This window comes from Rattus norvegicus, chromosome 14 (genome assembly GCF_036323735.1).
Source record: "Rattus norvegicus strain BN/NHsdMcwi chromosome 14, GRCr8, whole genome shotgun sequence".
In the NCBI taxonomy this organism is placed as follows: Eukaryota; Metazoa; Chordata; class Mammalia; order Rodentia; family Muridae; genus Rattus; species Rattus norvegicus.
This window is the reverse complement of record NC_086032.1, coordinates 106,504,935-106,523,171: the sequence shown is the minus strand read 5'-3', so window position 1 is coordinate 106,523,171 and position 18,237 is coordinate 106,504,935. Positions and strand designations below refer to the sequence as shown.

At 38.4% G+C, this 18,237-nt stretch overlaps 1 protein-coding gene and 1 pseudogene across 6 annotated transcripts in view; both read left to right on the top strand.

The window, feature by feature from the left end:
- Positions 1-18,237, top strand: part of Ccdc85a (coiled-coil domain containing 85A) — a 232,626-nt gene that overhangs the window by 37,034 nt on the left and 177,355 nt on the right. The window lies entirely within an intron of this gene.
- LOC120096863 (U4 spliceosomal RNA) lies at positions 13,351-13,468 on the top strand (annotated as a pseudogene).

Sequence of the window (18,237 nt, the reverse complement as noted above, 5' to 3'; positions counted from 1 at the left end):
GACATGAAATGCCAAATAGGTACTGGAATTGAACCTGGATCTTCTGGAAGAACATCTAGTACTTTAAATCATCAAGCCAGCTCTCTAGCATCCCAAGAGCTCTCCCTTTAATAAGAATATTGAAATAATTTCATTTTATAAAATGTTGAATTAAGAAAATTGTATTTGTAATTCAATGATACCTGTATGCAGTAAATGCCTAATCTGAATTATCAGGATTTATACAAAACAGTTTACAAACTATATGTGAGGATCAATGGTAAGGTACATGGAACCCTTTACTGGTATTCATGTGGTCAATGAGTTTTGTGACTGTGGTGGATCAAATAAGAATGCCCCCTCCCCATAGACTCATGTATGTAAATACTAGGCCATCAGGTAGTGGCACTACTTGAGGGACTAGGAGGTTTATCCTTCTCGGAGTAGGTGTGGCCTTGTTGGAGTAAGTGTGTCACTGGGTTTGGGCTTTCAGGTTTTCAAAGACCCAAGCCAGGCCCAGTGTCCTTTCTCTGCCTTCTGCCGGTGGCTGGATGTAGGACTCTCAACTTCTCCAGCACCAGGTCATCTTGCCAGCCACCATGCTCCCCAGCATGAAGACAATGAACTTTGCCTCTGAGTTATAAGTCAGCCACAGCTAAAAGCTTCCATTTATAAAAGTTGATATGATCATGGTGTCTCTACACAGCAATAGGACACATATTAAGATGGTGGCTTATGCTTAGGTATATGGTTCATTTTGAGTAAATTTTTATGAATTTGTAAAGTCAGAATACACAGTTTTTGGGCCCATATAGACCACCAGTTGTCTCAGAACTGTCTTTTGGAAGAATGTTCTTTCTCTATTGAACTTTATTTCTTTATTCAAGATCAGTTGAGTAAAATTGTGTGGATTAATTTATGAGTTCTTTCTTCTGTTTTGTTGATGTTTGTGACTATTGTTTTGGTAATTTCACAATGTTAATGGTTCAATAGTGGTTTTTTACTCAGTACAAGGAGTGTCACTATTAGAAGGAGTGGCCTGGTTGGAGGAATTGTGTAGTTGTGGGGTGAACTTTGAACCCCTTCTCCTAGAACCTACAGACAGTCTTCTCCTGACTGCCTTTGGATCAAAATGTAGAACTCTCAGCTTTTCCAGTACCATATCTACCTGCTTCCATGCTTCCTGCCTTGAGGATAATGGACTGAACCTCTAAGCCTGTAAGTCAGCCCTATTTAAATGTTGTCCTTCACAAGAATTGCCTTGGTCATAGTGTCTCTCTTCACAGAAACTAAGATACTACCTACTTTAAAATGAATGCATTCATTCATTGCTGGGAATTTTATTTAAAGTTTATTAAACCTGTAAATCAAGTTTATTATATTGAATAATAAATTCAGTGATTGGAAGCCATCCACAGGCATAGATTCTCTCTCTATTTAGCTCTCTCCCTTTATTAAATCAGTTTTGTAGTTTTCCATGTATAGACTCATAAACTGTTAAATATTTTAAATTTTTTCTGCCATTTAAATAAAATTGCTTTAAAAATTCTAAATTCCTATTTTTCATTGCTTTAGTTCTTAGCAATAGTTTTTATAACCTCATCTTTGACCTTGCATATCCACTCACTAGTTTTAGAAAGCTTTTATTTCTTATCAGTTTTGGAGATTTCCTGCTTAGATAATTATGGCATCTGCTGGTATAAATGCAGCGTTATTTCTTTTCCCAGATTTGACAGTATTTATTTATTTTTCTCATTATGTGAGCTTGGATTTCTAGCACAATGCCAAACATAAACAGAAAGAGTATATTTCGCATTATTGAGGATCTAGACTCTTTCTTGCTGTTAAATATGATGTTAACTATAGGGTTTAGTGCTAGATCAGAGGTCCTCAGCCTGTGGGTCATGACCCCTCTGGAAAATCTCTATCTCCAAAAGTATTTACATTATAATTCATAACAGTAGCAAAATTACAGTTATGGAGTTATGATTGGGGTTCACCACAATATAAGGAACTGTATTAAAGGTTTGGTGCATTAGGACAGTTGAGAACCACGGGTCTAGATAATGTTTTATGTGTGTGTGCACACCTGCGTATGTATGTATGTCTGTGTGTATATGTATGTGCACATGAATGTTTGTGCATGTGCACATGGAATCAAATGACAACCTTAGGTATAATTGCTTAAATGCCATATACTTTTATTTTTAGACAGGGTTCTTCAGTGACCTGAAAACTAAGCTGACTGGTCAGAAACATTGGTGTCTACCTCCTTCTCCACTTCAACACTGTGATTTTAGGCATATGCCATGACGCTTGGCAATTTTTGCAAGGACTCTGGAGCTTGACCTTGGGTCCTCATGCTTGCAAGGAAAGTACTTACTGACTGAGCTATCTCTGTAACACTAAATATTATTTATTAAGTTCTCTTCCTAGTATTTATGAAGACTAGGTTTTAGGTTTTGTTAGATGATTTTCTGTGTCAATCGAAAGCATATGCTTTTGCCTCTCCAGGATATATTCTTTTTGAACCTGCTAATTTAATAGCATCAATCTGTGCAGAAAATTCTTTGGTCTTTCACAGATTTAGGATTTGTAAACTGTATACTGTGGAATATAGCTACTTCTGAGCTAATTTTTTTGACTCAAAAACTGATGATTTTTTAATATTATTACATAGTTGAGAAAGTTCTAAAAATTTTTGTGATATAAGAGCTATGCCTCTCAAGTTTCATTGTGCTCCAATAATTGGAACATCGCTGTTCTCATTCAGAAGGGTTCATAGGCTTTCCAGGTCTAAAGTACTGAGCTCTTTGTGCAGGATATGTTTGTTGATATATAATATTCCACTACAAAAATAGCCCACAAACTATCCACTTATTCTATTGCTGATAAGCTCATTTTGCTAATTCCTGTCAGCTAAGAAAATAAAAAGCTACCATGAACATGTTTGCAAGAATAAATATACTTTGTACATCTAACCACACAAACTTTGAATGGACTGTCATTTCTGAGCCATGCAACGTCTATCCTTGATTTTACTTGACAACACGTTTTCATAGTTCATTGATATTCAAGGCTCCATTTGCACTATTAGTGGATGAATTTCTGATTTCTCTAGGTGCTCACCAACAGAGTTTGTACAGCTTAGTGTTGTTTGCCAATATGGTAATGAAGTATTTCCTGTAGAAATACCTTTTTCTTCCCGAAGAGCAATGGAGTCTAGTAAAGTCCTGAATCTATTTCTGTATTATTTCTCCCTTTCAATGCACTAATATTATATTATGTGTGTTTTCTTCAGTCAGCTTCAAATCTGTCTGTCCACCTACTCCTCCCACCTTCTATTTTTATTTAAATGGATGTGACTGTTTTGCCTGCATATATATCTGTGCACCATGTCCATGCAGTGCCTGAGGGGGCAAAGAAAAAAAGAGTGTATGATCCTCTGGGACTGAAGTTACATATGATTTTGAGCCACTATGTGGGTGCTATGAATGAAACCCTGGTCCTCTGGAAGAATGGCTAGTGCTCTTAACGTCTGACATAGCGTTCCAGCCCCTGCCCACATGTTTCTGATTGTGAACTTAATTGTATTCACACCACACAGTTCTCTAATGTTTTTTTTATGTTTAGTAATATTTTCTCCTTTTCTCCTTATTTTTGCTTAAAGTCTGCAGTCTATATACATTCATATAGGCAAACACTCATACACAGAAACTAAAATTAAAAAAATTTCTTGAAAAATTGTTAATTATCAAGTAAAACTTGTATAAGGATGAAATACCAAAGTATTAGCAGGGTCAGAGAGTAAGGTGTAGTTATTTATTTCTATTCAGTAAGTAATCATCAATTTAAAATGGCTTTTGAGTATAGTAATATTCTGCAGAAAAAATGTACTTTCAAGAACTGGGCAGCAAACCACACAAAGGGAGTGGCTGGTTGCTTTCCAGAAACCATATTACTTAATATTCCTTTCATTGCAGGCAGCTTAGCAGGTCAGACATTTCTGAGAAGGCAGTTTGGACTTGATTATTTTTTCTTCTCAGTAGCTAAATGGCATTCCGGAAGATTGCACATCAGAAATGTCAGTATTCTTAATGATACTATAAACCACAAATGGATTGTCTAAGAATTCACCGTGACTGGCCTTACCTAACAAAATAGCAATGGCAGTTGATCTCCCCCTTTTCATTGCTCTCTCATTTCCTAAATAGCATAGAGTGAAAAATTTCCACAAATCTGGAGGGGAAAAATATATGCAGGTTGTCAAGAATATGGGGCCCTCGATTTAGCTACTAAACTACGTCTCCACTCTTACTAAAGGTCTTCTTCCACCTAGACAATTTGTTCTACTAGATTGAGCTATATCCATTCTCTTTTCAAAATATATTTGCCTCTTCTGAGAACATCACTTTTTAACATTCTAATTCTCTTGATATTTTCTGTGGTTTTTCATTTTCCCGACTTTAGTTCCTGGTGTACCCATACCAAGAACTAGCTTATGAATAAGTGATGAACCACATAGAAAAGGCTGAGGTAGACTAGACTCAGAGGTAGTCAGTCAAGAATAGAATCTGTCCATGTACAAGGTTTATCTTGACATTTAAAATTGTAAGCTGCCAAGTCAGCGAGAGTTTGTCAACCACAAACAATGGAGTGCATTCAGGTGACTAATGCTGGCCATTTATTTGACATATCTGGGAAGGGGGACTGTCAGTGGAGGAACTGCTTCTATGCAGTTGGCATATAGGCAAGTATATGGAACATTTGCTTAATTGATACTTTGTAAAGGAGGGCCCATCCACTGGTCCACTATGGTGGTGCCATCCCTAAGTAGGTGGGGTTTTGGCTGGTATAAAAATGGCTTGAGCAAGCCAGAGAAAACAAACTGGTAAGCAGCATTTTTTCCATGACCTCATCTTCAGTTCCTGCTTTGGCTTCTCCCCCTAATGGACTAACCTATAAACCAAAGAAAACTTTTCCTTGCCCAAGTTGGTTTTATCAATGTTTTATCACAGAGACAAAAAGCAAGCTAGAACATGCATTTATCCAGCATCTGCTTTCCATCCCAATTTTTTTGTCAAGCATTCAGATGGATGCTCATTTAGCTGATTAGACTAGGAGACTATACAGGAATCTTGTGAATGGGTCGCACTAGTGGTTTCCCTACTAGAAGTTGGCTTGCGTGTTTAAAAATCTCCTTAATGTTGCACTTATTAAGCATGTAATTTTAGAATGTAATAAAACAGAGTATATATGATGATTGTAAGAATTGTTTTCTATGAAAAATAAAAAAGTATCCTGAAGAGTTTCAGTTAAGGAGAATTGCAGTTAGCTTAGAGGTGAACGAGAAAATGATAAATATTTGGAAACACAATCATAAAAAATATAGAATAGATTTTCTAAGCTATAAATTTCTAGTTCTATTGTGAGGTTTTTAGGCAGTCTTCCTGTCTCACTTTTCCTTTTTGGGAATTGTCTCACTTTGTAGCCCTTTGTAGGCCTAGAACTTCAGCTTTTGCTCCCTAAGTGCTGGTATTAAAGTATGTTTCACCGCACACAGCCAACTGTATTTTAGAAAGGAAAACTAGCTAATAGTGGTTCTTTTTTGTTGCATTTTCTTCGGGCTATAGTTCCACCTTTAGAGAAATGCCTTTGCTTATATTTATTATTTTAATATTGATTATCAAATGGAACTCTTTAATTGGAATTCCGTATTTCAGGTACAAGCATGATGGTATGTTACTTGTAAAATGATTTCTAGCTTTGAAACTCACTAAGATATTGGAGTTAGGCAACCATTTTAGGCAGAAATCTTAAAATACAAGAACTCTTGGTTTTATGTGTAGCTATGAAAAGAGAATATTCCCTGTGAGGCTGCTGGGCTGGAATACTTCACATTTCAAAAAAGAAGAATGAATTTCTGGACCTAGTCAGGGAAAGCAATAAACAGGTCCTTCATCTACTAGGGAACCTGTCATGGTTAATTGAACCATGGAGAGTTAACGTCTTTGTAAATTTGTTTCCCTGGCACATACTATTCTGGGGCACACCAGCCACATTTTCCTCATTCATTGATAATATACATATCAAAAGTTTCCACTGTGAAATGTGACTAGGAAATAAAGAGACAGATTTAACCAAAACTCTAGAATATAGACATCCAAATGAGCTTACCTTTTCAAAATAATGACAGTAGGCAGCTTAGTAATTATTTGAGAGTTGCTATCTTTATTCAAATTCCTGTTTTAGAACTCATTGGGAATTACTTTTAAATACAGTTTATGATTTGTGGGGGTTCACAGCTGAGTTACTTCAGAGACCCTCCTGGTTTTACAGCAATGGCAGTTTTATCTACTGTGATTTGTCATTGCATTTCCAAATAGTAACCTATCTCTCCACAAACACCAAAGTTTCCATAGGTATGCTGTTCACATATATATAGTCCAGGCCTAATAGCTCCAAGGTAAATTTCAGGAGTAGAGGGTCAGACAATGTAAACACCATTAAAATGTGAACTACCCAGTAAGATCAATACTTTGAAGGATTATCCCTTTGGATGTATGGACTATTTAATAAAAGTTAAATCATTAATATTTTCTGAAGAGATATCAGCAAAATATTTTTTATAAAAGACCAGATTATAGATATTTCAACTTTTCATTTTTTATTTTTCTGTCACTCCCATTTTGGTACTGTGTTTTCTAAATCATGGCACTGTGTTTTGGTACTGTGTTTTCTAAAAAGTAAGTTGATCACACTATCTCAGTTTCATGCATTGAAAATATTCATTGACATAATCGCTTCAGTCTTTGATACAGTAATTACTATTTCACAGTGCGGCCAATTACATCAAAGAAAAATGGGCCAAGTTCTAATTACAATCCAACATTCTTAGTACTCAGACAAACTACAGGGGAATTTGCTTGTATTTATTTAGTTAAAAGGGCCTCCATGGACCCAACCGCCTGGTCAGGTGGGCACTCCTGAGGCTGCAGAACGGAAGAGACCACCAAAACTGCTCACCCCTGCCCACATCCCTGGCCCAAGAGGAAACTGTATAAGGCCTCTGGGCTCCCATGGGGGAGGGCCCAGGAGCGGCAGGACCCCTGCCTGAGACACCGCTGGAACCTGAAGGAAACAGACCAATAAACAGTTCTCTACACCCAAATCCCATGGGAGGGAGAGCTGAACCTTCAGAGAGGCAGACAAGCCTGGGAAACCAGAAGAGACTGCTCTCTGCACACACATCTCAGACGCCAGAGGAAAAAGCCAAAGACCATGGGGAACCCTGGTGCACTGAAGCTCCCGGAAACGGCAGCACAAGTCTTCCTGGTTGCTGCCGCTGCAGAGAGCCCGTGGGCAGCACCCCACGAGCGAACTTGAGCCTCGGGACCACAGGTAAGACCAACTTTTCTGCTGCAAGAAAGCTGCCTGGTGAACTCAAGACACAGGCCCACAGGAACAGCTGAAGACCTGTAGAGAGGAAAAACTACACGCCCGAAAGCAGAACACTCTGTCCCCATAACTGACTGAAAGAGAGGAAAACAGGTCTACAGCACTCCTGACACACAGGCTTATAGGACAGTCTAGCCACTGTCAGAAATAGCAGAACAAAGTAACACTAGAGATAATCTGATGGCGAGAGGCAAGCGCAGGAACCCAAGCAACAGAAACCAAGACTACATGGCACCATCGGAGCCCAATTCTCCCATCAAAACAAACATGGAATATCCAAACACACCAGAAAAGCAAGATCTAGTTTCAAAATCATTTTTGATCATGATGCTGGAGGACTTCAAGAAAGGCGTGAAGAACTCCCTTAGAGAACAAGTAGAAGCCTACAGAGAGGAATCGCAAAAATCCCTGAAAGAATTCCAGGAAAACATAAATAAACAAGTAGAAGCCCATACAGAGGAGACACAAAAATCCCTGAAAGAATTCCAGGAAAACACAATCAAACAGTTGAAGGAATTAAAAATGGAAATAGAAGCAATCAAGAAAGAACACATGGAAACAACCCTGGATATAGAAAACCAAAAGAAGAGACAAGGACGTGTAGATACAAGCTTCACCAACAGAATACAAGAGATGGAAGAGAGAATCTCAGGAGCAGAAGATTCCATAGAAATCATTGACTCAACTGTCAAAGATAATGTAAAGCGGAAAAAGCTACTGGTCCAAAACATACAGGAAATCCAGGACTCAATGAGAAGATCAAACCTAAGGATAATAGGTATAGAAGAGAGTGAAGACTCCCAGCTCAAAGGACCAGTAAATATCTTCAACAAAATCATAGAAGAAAACTTCCCTAACCTAAAAAAAGAGATACCCATAGACATACAAGAAGCCTACAGAACTCCAAATAGATTGGACCAGAAAAGAAACACCTCCCGTCACATAATAGTCAAAACTCCAAACGCACAAAATAAAGAAAGAATATTAAAAGCAGTAAGGGAAAAAGGTCAAGTAACATATAAAGGCAGACCTATCAGAATCACACCAGACTTCTCGCCAGAAACTATGAAGGCCAGAAGATCCTGGACTGATGTCATACAGACCCTAAGAGAACACAAATGCCAGCCCAGGTTACTGTATCCAGCAAAACTCTCAATTAACATTGATGGAGAAACCAAGATATTCCATGACAAAACCAAATTTACACAATATCTTTCTACAAATCCAGCACTACAAAGGATAATAAATGGTAAAGCCCAACATAAGGAGGCAAGCTATACCCTAGAAGAAGCAAGAAACTAATCGTCTTGGCAACAAAACAAAGAGAATGAAAGCACACAAACATAACCTCACATCCAAATATGAATATAAAGGGAAACAATAATCACTATTCCTTAATATCTCTCAATATCAATGGCCTCAACTCCCCAATAAAAAGACATAGATTAACAAACTGGATACGCAACGAGGACCCTGCATTCTGCTGCCTACAGGAAACACACCTCAGAGACAAAGACAGACACTACCTCAGAGTGAAAGGCTGGAAAACAACTTTCCAAGCAAATGGTCAGAAGAAGCAAGCTGGAGTAGCCATTCTAATATCAAATAAAATCAATTTCCAACTAAAAGTCATCAAAAAAGATAAGGAAGGACACTTCATATTCATCAAAGGAAAAATCCACCAAGATGAACTCTCAATCCTAAATATCTATGCCCCAAATACAAGGGCACCTACCTACGTAAAAGAAACCTTACTAAATCTCAAAACACACATTGCACCTCACACAATAATAGTGGGAGATTTCAACACCCCACTCTCATCAATGGACACATCATAGAAACAGAAATTAAACAGTGATGTTGACAGACTAAGCGAAGTCATGAGCCAAATGGACTTAACGGATATTTATAGAACATTCTATCCTAAAGCAAAAGGATATACCTTCTTCTCAGCTCCTCATGGTACTTTCTCCAAAATTGACCATATAATTGGTCAAAAAACGGGCCTCAACAGGTACAGAAAGATAGAAATAATCCCATGTGTGCTATCGGACCACCACGGCCTAAAACTGGTCTTCAATAACAATAAGGGAAGAATGCCCACATATACGTGGAAATTGAGCAATGCTCTACTCAATGATAACCTGGTCAAGGAAGAAATAAAGAAAGAAATTAAAAACTTTTTAGAATTTAATGAAAATGAAGATACAACATACTCAAACTTATGGGACACAATGAAAGCTGTGCTAAGAGGAAAACTCATAGCGCTGAGTGCCTGCAGAAAGAAACAGGAAAGAGCATATGTCAGCAGCTTGACAGCACACCTAAAAGCTCTAGAACAAAAAGAAGCAAATACACCCAGGAGGAGTAGAAGGCAGGAAATAATCAAACTCAGAGCTGAAATCAACCAAGTAGAAACAAAAAGGACCATAGAAAGAATCAACAGAACCAAAAGTTGGTTCTTTGAGAAAATCAACAAGATAGATAAACTCTTAGCCAGACTAACGAGAGGACACAGAGAGTGCGTCCAAATTAACAAAATCAGAAATGAAAAGGGAGACATAACTACAGATTCGGAGGAAATTCAAAAAATCATCAGATCTTACTATAAAAACCTATATTCAACAAAATTTGAAAATCTTCAGGAAATGGACAATTTCCTAGACAGGTACCAGGTATCGAAGTTAAATCAGGAACAGATAAACCAGTTAAACAACCCCATAACTCCTAAGGAAATAGAAGCAGTCATTAAAGGTCTCCCAACCAAAAAGAGCCCAGGTCCAGACGGGTTTAGTGCAGAATTCTATCAAACCTTCATAGAAGACCTCATACCAATATTATCCAAACTATTCCACAAAATTGAAACAGATGGAGCACTACCGAATTCCTTCTACGAAGCCACAATTACTCTTATACCTAAACCACACAAAGACACAACAAAGAAAGAGAACTTCAGACCAATTTCCCTTATGAATATCGACGCAAAAATACTCAATAAAATTCTGGCAAACCGAATTCAAGAGCACATCAAAGCAATCATCCACCATGATCAAGTAGGCTTCATCCCAGGCATGCAGGGATGGTTTAATATACGGAAAACCATCAACGTGATCCATTATATAAACAAACTGAAAGAACAGAACCACATGATCATTTCATTAGATGCTGAGAAAGCATTTGACAAAATTCAACACCCCTTCATGATAAAAGTCCTGGAAAGAATAGGAATTCAAGGCCCATACCTAAACATAGTAAAAGCCATATACAGCAAACCAGTTGCTAACATTAAACTAAATGGAGAGAAACTTGAAGCAATCCCACTAAAATCAGGGACTAGACAAGGCTGCCCACTCTCTCCCTACTTATTCAATATAGTTCTTGAAGTTCTAGCCAGAGCAATCAGACAACAATAGGAGATCAAGGGGATACAGATCGGAAAAGAAGAGGTCAAAATATCACTATTTGCAGATGACATGATAGTATATTTAAGTGATCCCAAAAGTTCCACCAGAGAACTACTAAAGCTGATAAACAAATTCAGCCAAGTGGCTGGGTATAAAATTAACTCAAATAAATCAGTTGCCTTCCTCTATACAAAAGAGAAACAAGCCGAGAAAGAAATTAGGGAAAGGACACCCTTCATAATAGACCCAAATAATATAAAGTACCTCGGTGTGACTTTAACCAAGCAAGTAAAAGATCTGTACAATAAGAACTTCAAGACACTGAGGAAAGAAATTGAAGAAGACCTCAGAAGATGGAAAGATCTCCCATGCTCATGGATTGGCAGGATTAATATAGTAAAAATGGCCATTTTACCAAAAGCAATCTACAGATTCAATGCAATCCCCATCAAAATACCAATCCAATTCTTCAAAGAGTTAGACAGAACAATTTGTAAATTCATCTGGAATAACAAAAAACCCAGGATAGCTAAAGCTATCCTCAACAATAAAAGGACTTCAGGGGGAATCACTATCCCTGAACTCAAGCAGTATTACAGAGCAATAGTGATAAAAACTGCATGGTATTGGTACAGAGACAGACAGATAGACCAATGGAATAGAATTGAAGACCCAGAAATGAACCCACACACCTATGGTCACTTGATTTTTGACAAAGGAGCCAAAACCATCCAATGGAAAAAAGATAGCATTTTCAGCAAATGGTGCTGGTTCAACTGGAGGGCAATATGTAGAAGAATGCAGATCGATCCATGCTTATCACCCTGTACAAAGCTTAAGTCCAAGTGGATCAAGGACCTCCACATCAAACCAGACACACTCAAACTAATAGAAGAAAAACTAGGGAAGCATCTGGAACACATGGGCACTGGAAAAAATTTCCTGAACAAAACACCAATGGCTTATGCTCTAAGATCAAGAATCGACAAATGGGATCTCATAAAACTGCAAAGCTTCTGTAAGGCAAAGGACACTGTGGTTAGGACAAAACGGCAACCAACAGATTGGGAAAAGATCTTTACCAATCCTACAACAGATAGAGGCCTTATATCCAAAATATACAAAGAACTCAAGAAGTTAGACCGCAGGGAAACAAATAACCCTATTAAAAAATGGGGTTCAGAGCTAAACAAAGAATTCACAGCTGAGGAATGCCGAATGGCTGAGAAACACCTAAAGAAATGTTCAACATCTTTAGTCATAAGGGAAATGCAAATCAAAACAACCCTGAGATTTCACCTCACACCAGTGAGAATGGCTAAGATCAAAAACTCAGGTGACAGCAGATGCTGGCGAGGATGTGGAGAAAGAGGAACACTCCTCCATTGTTGGTGGGATTGCAGACTGGTAAAACCATTCTGGAAATCAGTCTGGAGGTTCCTCAGAAAATTGGACATTGAACTGCCTGAGGATCCAGCTATACCTTTCTTGGGCATATACCCAAAAGATGCCTCAACATATAAAAGAGACACGTGCTCCACTATGTTCATCGCAGCCTTATTTATAATAGCCAGAAACTTTAAAGAACCCAGATGCCCTTTAACAGAGGAATGGATACAGAAAATGTGGTACATCTACACAATGGAATATTACTCAGCTATCAAAAACAACGAGTTTATGAAATTCGTAGGCAAATGGTTGGAACTGGAAAATATCATCCTGAGTGAGCTAACCCAATCACAGAAAGACATACATGGTATGCACTCATTGATAAGTGGCTATTAGCCCAAATGCTTGAATTACCCTGGATCCCTAGAACAAACGAAACTCAAGACTGATGATCAAATTGTGAATGCTTTACTCCTTCTTTAAATGAGGAAAAAGAATACCCTTGGCAGGGAAGGGAGAGGCAAAGATTAAAACAGAGACTGAAGGAACACCCATTCAGAGCCTGCCCCACATGTGGCCCATACATATACAGCCACCCAATTAGACAAGATGGATGAAGCAAAGAAGTGCAGAGCGACAGGAGCCGGATTTAGATCGCTCCTGAGAGACACAGCCAGAATACAGCAAATACAGGCGAATGCCAGCAGCAAACCACTGAACTGAGAATAGGACCCCCGTTGAAGTAATCAGAGAAAGAACTGGAAGATCTTGAAGGGGCTCGAGACCCCATATGTACAACAATGCCAAGCATCCAGAGCTTCCAGGGACTAAGCCACTACCTAAAGACTATACATGGACTGACCCTGGACTCTGACCCCGTAGGTAGCAATGAATATCCTAGTAAGAGCACCAGTGGAAGGGGAAGCCCTGGGTCCTGCTAAGACTGAACCCCCAGTGAACTAGACTATGGGGGTAGGGCGGCAATGGGGGGAGGGTTGGGAAGGGAACACCCATAAGGAAGGGGAGGGGGATGTTTGCCCGGAAACCGGGAAAGGGAATAACACTTGAAATGTATATAAGAAATACTCAAGTTAATAAAAAAAAAAAAAAGTGCCTCCATGACTTTGTGCAGTGGCAGTATCATAGCCAATGAGGTTTATCCGAGGCGCGATTATTCCTAATTGAAAAGCGCCACTACATTATTCTGACCGTCATCTTTGTTGTCCTGTCTGGGCAGGCACATACTTGTTACATTGGTGTGTAAGAGGTGAGGGGTTATGCCTTTCTCCTCCTAGTAAGTGTTTAGGATGCACTTTAATTGCTAGTGGCACTGTTAGGCTGTTGGTTTACTTTACTTCTGTTCTTCTGTCCTTCATTCTTTTCATGTAATATCTCTAATATGTATTATAAAATCTAATCAGTTAAAATGTGTGCTTTAAATTGGGCCTCATAGCTAATGCCTATAATCTCACCTCTTAGTCAAGGAGAATCACTGCTGGTTTAAGGTCAGTCTTGTTATATAGTCTCAAAACAAAAAGGAGCGCAGTGGCTTTATTGTATATTTCCAGAAATCTGAAAACATGGCTACAAATAATTTTAGAAAACATTTATCTTCTTAAAACATAATAAGTATTTAACCATATACTCATTAATAATAGTTATTTTGAAACCTCCTCTATAACCTCAAAGAAATTAGTAATTTGCTTTTTATCTTGTTATTTTTCTACTATAAATATTTCATACAGATAGAATTATATAATATGGTGTTTTGTAGCTACCTTAGCATTATTTTTAATGATTAGCCATTTTTTAGCTTGTCTCAGTCCCATAGTTTTTTTTGATAAACAATATATTGATGTATATTTCCATCAGTTTTTTAGACTCTCTTCTTCAAATAATGGAATGTTAAGTTGCTTTAACTTTTGGTATCATGAATATTACCACTTTGAACATTTGTACAGAAATGCTTCCATAATCTTTGATAAATATTTAAGAACGGAATTGCTAGCTCATGTAACAATATGTGGTTTAGATTTGTTGCTGTGATAAAACACCATGACCAAAAGCAACATAAGAAAGACTGTATTTATGTTTACATTTCAGAGGTCTAAAATCTATAATGGTGGTTGAACTATTCTGGTTTCCATTGTGGCAAAGCACATGACCAAAAGCAGCCTGGGGAAGAAAAGAATCTATTCCAGCTTATAGTCTATTAATAAGAGAAGTCAAAGAAAGAATACATGGCAGGAATCTGCAGGCAGATAATGAAGCAGAAACCATGTAGGGGTGTTGCCTACTCACTGGCTCCCATGACTTTCTCATCCTGCTTTCTTTTTTTTTAATTGAATATTTTATTTATTTACATTTCAAATGTTATCCCCTTTCCCAGTTTCCCCTCCAAAAACTCCCTAGCCAATCCCCCTACCCCTGCTTCTATGAGGGCACTCCAACGCTCCCACCTCACCACCCTGATATTCCCCTACACTGGGACTTCTGGCCTTCACAGGATCAAGGACCTATCCTCCCATCGATGCCAGACCATCCTGCTTTCTTATACAATCTAGAACCACCTACCCAGTAATGGCACCACTCCTAATGAGCGGCACCCTCTTGTGTCAATCATTAACAAGACATTACTTCACAGACATTTCCTTTGGGCCAGTCTTACTGAGGACATTTCCCAGTAGGTCAGTTCCACAGGAAATTAAATAAATACACAGTTTCACATTCAGATTCTCCCACTTTAAGGGCGTTTTAATTAGTTCTTTGATAGTTACATACATGTTTTGATCATATTCCCTCCCTTCTCCCAACTCCTCTTCAACTCAGCATCTTCTTTTGTCCACCCAACTTTGTATTCATTTTCATTTTTTAACACTTCAAAACTAATTTGTGTTGCTGAAACATTCTTGGATGTATGGTTTTCAATGAGGGAGTAGCTGACTTAACAGGGGCTACATACACTCTTAGAGAAAACTGCTCTCTGTTTTTAGTAGTAATAACTGTCAATAGCATCACAGCTTGGGGTATGATTAGCCTTACACAGTTTTTTTGGGGGGGATTGTTTTGTTTTGTTTTGTTGTTTTATATTTTACACGTGACGCATCTGTTCTGTGTTCATATGTGCAGTTGACCTGGTGTGTCTAGAAGATGATTTTTCTTGTTTTTATTGTTTTATAGTCATTTGCTTTAGACTCTTAAATGCTTTCCATTCCTCTTCTACAATGATTCCTGAGCACTTGGCAAGGGGTGCAAAACATATGTTCATTTTAGGCCTAACTATTCTGCTATTTCTTATTCTCTGCACAATGGCCAGCTATGGGTAACTGTGTTAATGTCAAACTACTGCTAACATAAGCTTCTCAGCTGAGAAATGAGAGGTAAATTGATTTATGGATATAATGATAAATCATTAGGAGTCAGTTTAAGGCTTTATCCATTTAGTAGCATAGTTCTAACAGATTCTCCCTAGGGAAAACCTGTCTAGCAATAGGTTCTTAGCCTAATAATAGTGCCAAGTGCATTTCATCATTTGTAGTAGGACATAAATCAAATCTGAAAGTGTTTTGTTACTTCCATGGTGTTTGTGCCATTATGACATAGGTAGGGATATCTTTAAGGCTAGCCATTGTTGTAGCTGGCAGAGTTTATAGCATTTTTTTCTAATTTGTTGTTGCCCAATATCTTCTTAGGTGCTTAAATGAGCTGCAAAGCATGATTCCCATAAGCATTTGCCTTTACCAGTTTCTTTTTACATCTTAACATTGCTTCAAAAAGTGGACCAGAGTTGTCATGCATAAGTATTCTCGCTTTATACTAAAGGACAACTTGTCAACAGAAATTGCAATTTAGAAGCAAACCATATGCAAAAACAATTTGGCCCTTGAATACTATTTAGTGTTTTTATTAAGTTCTGACTGTTAGGTCTGATTGCTTAACAATTGTGTTTGCTTAGTCATTCAACTTGAGACCAAAGTCTCTCCTGAAAGATTGAAGATTCAATGTATTTCAACTGCCTTGTTGGTGAAAGACCTGGGGCTTAGCATAATCTCTACCTGACATGGCAGGAATAGCAAATCAGTTAATAAGATGAGCTCTTGAAACCTGCATATAGATGGTTTTTCAAGAGACCAGTCTTTGCATATACTTCTCTGCCAAAGTCAGCCTGAAAGAAGGCAGCAAAACAGTTGAGTTATTTTGACTACTCCTAGCATAAAAAAGTTGATTGACTATGACTTTAAATGATCCAACTTTAGAGAAGAGGGAACATTCTAAAGACTTGATAAAACTGCAACTGTCTGCAGACTGGACTTATGGTTCTAACTGAGAGCCAATAACTTTGTTTTTAGATAGAATATGGTTTTGATTGCCATGCCTTAACATTGGAGAGAGCTTTGGGTTTTAGAGAAGCTTGTGTTTAATGGCCCTGTGTAGGTCTTTCTTAGTTACTGTTTTATTTCTGTGATGAAACACCTTGACCAAGGCAACCCACAAAAGAAATCATGTAATTGAGGTCTTGCTTACAGTTTTAGAAAGTTAGCCTATGACCGTCATAGCAGAAAGGCAGGAAGGCAAGAATGGAGCTGGAGCAGTAGCTGAAAGCTCACATCTGATCCACAAATTGCAGCAAGGGGTGAAGAAAGGAAGAAGGAGGGAAAGGGAGAGGGGGAAGGAGGGGAGGGGGAAGGAGGGGAGGGGGAGAGAGTTAGACTTGTAAACTTTGAAACCTTAAAGCCACCCACTAGTGACACATCTTCTCTAACAAGTACACTTCTTTTAATCCTTCCCAAACCATTCCACTAATTTTGGACCAAGCATTCAAACAAATGAGTAAGCCTATGGGGGGGACTTTATCTTTCCAACCACCACAGGAACCCTAATATTTGAAGGTATGTGAGTCTGTATGCTTAACCTTTCTTGGGGAAAGATCCTCAGCTATACTGAGTGTTTCTAGTTATAGGTTCTAGTTCCTTACTTCACCTCTTTTCTCCTTTCCTTCTAGTTCCCACCACTTTCCTGGGACAACTAATTTCATGGTTATGTCAGAGAGCACTAATCCCTTGACATCAGACAAACATAATATTATTATGCTTTATAACACTGTCTTTCTCAGCATACATATCATACTTCCTGTCCTTTTTTTTCTTTTCTGAATTTGTTCTTAATCCTTTTAAGATCCTGTCAGTGTTGGGAAGCCCAAGGACTCCCTCCCATGTGACTTTACTTTTGCCTAATTAGGAAGATTCAAGTGACTCCATTGTAGCTTTACATGTTGACTTAATACAGATGCTGTGCCCACAATCAGGGCTTCCCCAAGGTCCTCATTTGATTGTTTGTAAATACCTTTTCAGTGTAGGGCATTCCACTAGTGTCTCAAGAATAACATGCCAATAGCCAAACTCCGGATTTCTTTCTCATGGTAACTTCTTAACAGAATCACTCTCCTTAGAAAATGACACCACTCTGTTTTTGTTTGTTTGTTTTTGTTTTGTTTCAGTTTTTTTTAAACAAAGATTCCTTATATCACTTTCCACATTCAGTTCACTGACAAGTCCATTTCCATGATTCTACTAACAAAATTTCCTCAGAGTCTGAATCTGTCCTATAATCTTCCTGTCCCCTGAACAATTTGGCTCTGTCTCCCAAAGGGTGCTTCTTTGATGCAGATTGTATTGGATCATCCCACCAAGAAGGCTCAAGATTGACTTAAAATTACATCAGAGGTCCCTTTCCTTCCTCTGGAGAGTTCTTCCTTGCCTCCTTGCTCAGCCCGCATTGTCCACCCCACCTCACCCTCATCTCTGTGGAGTCCTCAGAGGACGTGTTGTCTCTGGCTGGGATGCTCTTTTATATTTCCTTCCTGGCTAGTTCTCATTGCCATTTAGATTTCTGCTTACTACTCCTTGCTTCCGAAACTACTAAGTACCTTCACAAGGTTTTACTGTTGATTTAGTTCCTAATTGGCCCTGTGTAATATTCTCCTGTCTGTGAAGGAAGAAAGCTTGTA